The 7,736-nt window shown below is 36.5% G+C and overlaps 1 pseudogene; it reads left to right on the forward strand.

Annotated features, from left to right (window-relative positions):
- The first annotated feature begins 1,034 nt into the window (after positions 1–1,034).
- Positions 1,035–2,454, forward strand: LOC149203790 (glycosyltransferase family 92 protein RCOM_0530710-like; annotated as a pseudogene).
- The last annotated feature ends 5,282 nt before the right edge of the window (positions 2,455–7,736 follow it).

Raw genomic sequence — 7,736 nt, forward strand, 5'->3', positions numbered from 1 at the left:
GAAACAAAGCTAGATTCAGAACTATTTCATGTTAAGCAATAACTTTTAGCTCATACTAAAAAAAAATCTATCTAGAAAATGTGAAGGGGAAGCTAGTCACCTGGAGGGTAGCTATAGCAACAGATGCGACATCACCTGATGAAAATCCTATAATACAATCATAAGTTCATTTAGCAGTAGATCAGAGTGACAATAGAGAAAAAGAAAGAAATACATGTATGGTTTTGTTTCAGTTTCAGGGGACTTATCTTGAGTTCTGAAATGGTGATATCCAATGGATGTGAAGAAACTATTATATACTCTATGAATCTGTTACATAACCTACTGATCAGAGAATGTAGAATGTAATCTTCTTGATAAATTGTAGTGTTTACTTTTGTTGACAAAACAAACCCATTTGAGTAAGAGATCATAGAGTGCTAGTATTGAAGGACTCCAAGATTTGAACATTTTTATTTTGTGGATCATAGACATGGTCTCAATTTTCAGAGTGCCCAAGAGGAATAAATTGATTCATTTTACCAATTCTTGCATCTTCTCTTGCAATCTGGAAGTTGCCTTTAGGGTACAAGTCCCCCGTGTTCCCTCATTCTGGTACTAAAATATTGTCCCTCACTCTAGTAATAACATGACCAACAATTCCAGTGTCATGCCTTGTGGATCGTGGCCAACAATTTCATTGTCATGGCTTATGGGTTGCCTTTGGCTTGTGGCAGTTATGCATGAGATGTTGCATGCTATCTTATTACAGTGTTATATCCCTATGTTGGGATTTAGTTTTACATTAATACAACAACATATGGTATTTTGTTTCCTCAGTGACCAAGGATTTGTAGAATACTTTGAAAGCTAATCTTTGATGGAAAAATGAGGTTGCAATTTTGGATGATAGATGATAGATGTAGTGTTTTAGGTTTCTGATGTTTGGGATTCATTGTGTGGCATATTTTTACCCTCCACCTGGAGGAAGGCTTGTTATCCAAGCACATCATCCTCAACTCCTGCCTAGAAATAATGCAGTTGAAGAACGAGTCATGGACAAGGATAACTCTCCACCTGGAGGAAGGCTTGTTATCCAAGCACATCATCCTCAACTCCTGCCTAGAAATAATGCATTTGAAGAATGAGTAGTGGACAAGGATAACTCTCTTTTGGTCCAAGATCTTGTCACTTTTCTAGAGCATGTTTTTCTTCTCTTGAAAACATGTGATGGATGTTTTTCCTTGCAGAAAGATGAGTTTGAATGTGTGTATGGTGAGAGCCTCTGAACACCCACCATCTATGTGGATATGAAACAACAAGACTTGAAAATTGTGAGGTGCCCACATCCTCCACAACCAAAGTCTATAGAGGGATTGACCTTAACTATAAAACTCAAGGAAAATGGAATTCTGATCCCTTTGCAAGCTACGTATCTAAATAATTTTGCATGGAGGATGTTTGTTTATGAGGCAGTAGTAGAACTAGAAAACGTGATTCTGTTCATCAAAGGATTGAACTTGAGAAGAGGCAGGCTTTTTGATACTAATAATCTTGTCTGTGTTTTTGGTTCCATTTTGGACACCGATCTACTTAATGCCATGGATTTCAAGAAATGGGAAACCATGGATTTCAGCAACGATGTTTTTAAGACCAAGGTTTCGGTGGCTACTCAAGAAGTGATCGTATGTGAGAAGCCTAATGGCTTAGAAATATAAGAAATTCAAGGGTTGAAGGTTTTTGTACCATGACTATCTAGGTGTCTAATGGTGGTTTCTTTATGATAAAAAAAGTGATGAAAACATAAAAGAAGTGATAACATCCTTGGGTTCTTTGAAGGTGAGTATACATATGTGGCCATGGATTAAAACCCAAGAGGTTGGATTCTGCGATTATTCATTGCGATCTCGCCAAGAATGTGAATGGGTGACATTCATGGACATAGATGAATTTATGAATCCTATAGAATATATTCAGAATGAGACTATGCCAACAGATTCTACTCAAACAGGCCCTATAGTCATGGAAAGGCTAATCAATAATGCAACATCTGCATATCCAGGCTTATTCAAAATAGGAGAAATTGGAGATGATTGTCATAGATTTATCCCATCTATATTGAAGAAACACCCCGATGAAGGTGTGATAGCAGGTTACACCTACAGGCTGAACAAAACAGAGAGGCATAAATCTATCGTTCTCTTATCTGCATTGAACCAAATCCTGATAAACGTAGTCCATCATTTTCATCTCAGACAGGGCTATCATTACATGAACCTTCCTAGAGGATTTGTAGTGTTCAATCACTACAAATACCAAGTTTGGGACACATTCAAGGCCAAATTCTTCATAAGGGTGGAAACTTATGTAAAAGACTGGCAAGAGAATCAGAATGAAAGTTCCAGGGACCGAGCTCCTAAACTTGTTCTTTCCAACCTTTGCCTGAAACAAACCAAAAATGATCAAATACTCTAATCAACATAGACACAAAAGAGTGGTTTGTAAGTCTCAAGTATAAGGTACAACTGAATTAGCAAAATTTCTCAGATACCTGGTTTTATATGTATGTAATGGATCCTTTTCTATTGTGCATTTTGTTATATAAATGTATCGTAGCTTAAAGTATAATTAAGCATCCATTTTAGATGGGACAAGAGACATGGTAAAAGCATACAAAATGACCAATCTTAGACAATACTTTGCAATGTAATTTAACATTATTTCTTGCCATAATCAAACAATAATAATAAAAATACTCACCAACCATCTAGGGGACTCTGGAATAAAGAAAAGGCCAAATATCACAAGAACACATGGGATAATCCCTGCCAATACAAATCAAATATAAGTACCACTGCAACTGTCCCTTGAAATACCAAAGATACACCCTGATTGACATCAATATGATCAATATCTAGATCCATAAGCTCTTTGGTACAAAATTGTACTAAAACCTATTGTGGAGGAATAGAGATACGTCGAGGATAAGATCAGGGCTGCAAAATCCTATTAGGCTGAGGCGTGATGTGCAATAAACTCAAGCTTCACTACAAATCATAATATGTGAAATCCAACCAAATCAGTGTTACATGAAGACTAATACTTAATCCTTTTATTGTATTTTTCAATTATCATGCATCACTAACAAACTTTCACACCCAAACTCAATATAGATCACAAAAAACATGACTATTCTTCTGAATGCTTCATTGTATTAGCTCAAATTTCCAGGGACCTTTTTACAAGACAAAAGGGCGAAAAGCATGAAAATCTAGATTCTCTCTAATTCCCTCTTTCCTGGAAAATAAAGCTGACTCCCATGGTTCAGAAACATCATTTTACAAATCATTAACAGTTAAGGGCATGGATTTAGACCATACAGGGCTACATACCCTATGGAATGGACATTACGATATAGAATGTACCACAGCTCCATACACATCGCAATAAGCTATGGCGAAATGCTTCTTATTTTATTTAGGATTTGCAGATGCTAGTTCTGTGAAAGCATAGACTTTACAGTAGCTATCTTAGGCTCAAGTATGTTGTTAGGTCCCTATATTATTAGTGTACCCTATTATCGTTATTAGTGCAACCCCCTTATTATATTTTTGTGCCCATGTAGTCCCCATGTTGTTATTATTGTGTCTCATAGAAGCCCACTATTGTTATTGTTGTGCCCCTACAATATTATTGTTATGTAGGTTCTGATTATATTGGGACCCCTTAGACTCATATATATAGAAAGGATGTATTTTCATTTGTATCATCCAATAATTATTCATTTGTGTAATGTAAAGGATGTTTCCCCCTCAAAGAGGCTTATTTTAAAGTCGTTTATCTATCTCTTCTACTATTTTGTGAGATGGTCTCATAAAATTTGGTATTAGAGCTTTGGATTCTAGGGTTTCGCTGCTTCAAACATGGCATTGTGGGATTTTTGCTATAATTTTTTTCTATGAAGTTTAAGAAGCTAAAATCAAAACCCATTTGAGCCAAAATTGTGTTAAACCCCTTGTACGAATTTCAGATCTTGTATCACTATATTTTCGGATACATGATCATAGGACGTTAGGGTTTTTGCAGGCTCCAGAATTCCATCTCAAATAGGTGACCTTAGGAAAATTGTCATAACTTTCTCTCTGACCATCAGATTCAAATTTCATAAAACTTGATAGACAAAGGATAGACTTTAGTTTGTCGGGTATCGTTTTTCAGGGCTTAAGGTCAAAAAAGTGACATGTGGCACTTCGTACAAGTGAGCTCTACTGAACTAGTCTATAATCAGGTCATTTTCGGATATTGGGCATAACTCTTCCTTAGAAAATCCAACCTTGATCCGGCTTGTGGGGTTGCAAATAGAACTCAGAGGTCTACCACTGGATTAAATTTCATAACTTAGAGATCCGAAACTATAGAGTTATAGTTGTTTCAAGATCGAGATCCTAAAAGCAAGAAAAAGAGATATGAGAAAATTTGATGGCAAGGATCTGATAACTTGGATACTACAGATGGAGAAATATTTTGATCTACATGATGTGAAACTATTACAAAATGTATGTATTGCATCCTTATATTTAGAACCGAACCATTTTGTATGGTATAAAGGGATTTGATCTCGTAAACCACTTGTCACCTGGTCAATTTTCACAAAGGAAATGATAACACATTATGAGGATACAAAGAGAAACACCTTCTTTAGCCAATTGATAATGCTCAAACAAAAGGGTTCAATGGCAGAGCACATTAAGGACTTCAAAAAATTGAATATAAGGGTAAATGATATTCCATAGAAGTAGAAATTGATGTCTTCTGATCCGGATCTTGGGAGGAGGCCCCCAAGATCTAAAATATTGAAATGGATCTTGGGGAGAGAGACCCCCAAGATCTGAAAACTTGAATTGCCAGAAGAAAAAAAAAGAGGAGAATGCCCAATAAACAAAAAACCACAAAGAAACTTTTTATTAAAACCGATAATAATTGTAAAGGCTACATTGTGGCAGACAATCTGTCCTTTTACAAAATGTGACTTATTACTTATAGTATATTTCAGTTACAATACCACGGGTCAATACCATGGGTGAATGAATACCATGGGTGGATTTTACAATACCACGGGCGGATGCCATTTACAATACCATGGGTAAATTCCATGGGTCGATGAATAATATGGGTAGATGAGTACCATGGGTTGATGTCATTTTCCATTCGGATCATTCCTCCCTCGTTAAGAAGCAATGGTCCCCATTGCGTAAAGTTCCCTCCTGTAAAGCCTTTGTTGAATATGAAGAGCCACTGAAGATAAGGGTTTTATGTGGTTAACCCAAAACCCTGATAAACAAAGATCTGAGGATAGAGATACCATGTAATTCTTGTGACCAACTGTGATTCTGACAGTGTGTGGCCTAGCAAACGGACTTCGATGACAAGGATTTTATGCAGTTGACCCATAACCATGATGTTGGTTGCTGATGAAGTACCAGGTGCCTACATAGCCTGGGGTGGGAGGGCACATCTCCAAATAACCCAAGCCGAATGCTGCTATGTTGAAACTGATGAATGTGAAGCAGGTGCCTACTAAAGTGGGGTGGGAGGGCACGTCTCCAATGGAAACCCACTCTGAATGCTGGTCCAGAATTAAAATGGACATAACTCGGCCAATATAACTCATAATGTTTATTATAACCTGTTTTTATAAGCAGAAGGATCATTTTTCATCTTCCCATGAGTTGGAAATCCTTATCTGAACACTCTGAGATCTCAGATTCGCGATGCAACAGTTCCGCCATCACAAAAATTCTGATAAAATAGCTGATTTTAAATCAGCGATATCTTCCACATCCGGACTCCGATTTGACCCATTTTTTTTTGAAATTGGGTGATTTTTCGAGAGGAATCCAGATCTGGTATTTTCTTTTGTAAATATTTTACCAAATGTTTCAGATCTGATCTGCAAAGTCGCCGTCCAAAAAAATTCTTGCAAAAAAATGAAAAAAGAAAAATTCTTCCTGCTTGACCCAAGAAATCATAACCTACTCTGATACCACAGATCCGGATCTTGGGAGGAGTCCCCCAAGATCTAAAATATTTAAATGGATCTTGGGGGGAGAGACCCCCAAGATCTGAAAACTTGAATTGCCAGAAGGAAAAAAAAAGAGGAGAATGCCCATTAAACAAAAAACCACAAAGAAACTTTTTATTAAAACCGATAATAATTATAAAGGCTACATTGTGGCAAACAATATGTCCTTTTAAAAAATGTGACTTATTACTTATAGTATTTTTCAGTTACAATACCACGGGTCAATACCATGGGTGAATGAATACCATGGGTGGATTTTACAATACCACGGGCGGATGCCATTTACAATACCATGGGTAAATTCCATGGGTCGATGAATAATATGGGTGGATGAGTACCATGGGTTGATGCCATTTTCCATTCGGATCATCTTCCTAGGGACTTTAAAGGATAACATCCAACACGAGGTTTGCCTTTGGGAAATTGATTCATTGGAGAAGGCATACAGGTTGGAAATAAAATTTATGGAAACAAGGAAGCCTACCACTCATAACTATAAATATGGAAGTGTTTTTTCTCCTAGCCTTCCACAACCTACAAGGTTGACACCACATAAATTGGAAGAAAAAGGGGAAAAAGGGCTTTGTTATAGTTGTGATAGAAAATATACTAAAGGTCATAAGTGTGTTGAGAAGAAATTAATTTACATAGATGGCCAAAAGGAGAAATAAAAGGAACAAGAAACATCAAAAGAAGAGGATATCCACCAAGAACCAACCCTAGAGAAAGAAGAAATGAATTTGACCATATCTTGTAATGCATTGACAAGAATTACCACGCCTCAAACTCTCAAGATAGAAGGATATATCAAGAAGAAAAAGGCAATAGTGTTGATTGATTCGGGTAGTACCCATAATTTTATTCATTGTAAGATAAACAAGGAATTGAATTTCTTCTTATATCCATCTCCAGAGTGTAAAGTAATGGTTTCAAATGGAGGAACCATAAATTTCTCTAGAAAGATCCATAATATTAAGCTATCCATGGGAGAATATGTCTTGAATAGTCCAATGCTTTCCATTCCAATGGGTGGTGCTGATGTTGTACTAGGAGTCCAATGGTTACAATCTTTGGGGATGATAGCTTTCAATTTTCAAGAACGTGTATTGAATTTTTTTTGGGAAGGAAAGGAAGTTTAATTAAGGGGTATCACAAGGAAACTAGCAAAAATAATCAACTCTAATGACATGACAAGGCTTCTAAAGAAAGAAAAACGGGGCGTAATATGTTCACTACAGGTTCAAACAGCAAAATCATCTTTTTCTCTATATCTCCAAAAAGTCTTGGACAATCATTCTAAGGTTCAAGTAGTATAAGATCATATTGGGCATCAACAACAAGTTATCCAACTCTTAAGGGATAACCTCACTTTGGTGCAAAATCAAATGAAACAATAATCAAGTCAACATCACAGCAAAATAAATTTTGATGTAGGTGATTGCATAGTTTTATGGCTACAACCATTCAAACAAATGTCCCTCAAGCAAGCTAAGAAGGATAATAAATTATCACCAAAATACTATGGTCCTTACAAGGTGTTGCAAAAGATTGATACTATGGCATACAAATTGAAGCTTCTTGCATCTTCCTGAGTCCACCCAGTTCTCCATGTTTCATGCTTAAAGAAGGTTATAGGTGACAAGCTCCCAATTCAAACAATATTATTGAAACTTAA

This window comes from Pinus tabuliformis, chromosome 2_1 (assembly GCF_031772625.1).
Source record: "Pinus tabuliformis cultivar Carrire ecotype Pingquan chromosome 2_1, CPIR1, whole genome shotgun sequence".
NCBI classification, from domain to species: Eukaryota; Viridiplantae; Streptophyta; class Pinopsida; order Pinales; family Pinaceae; genus Pinus; species Pinus tabuliformis.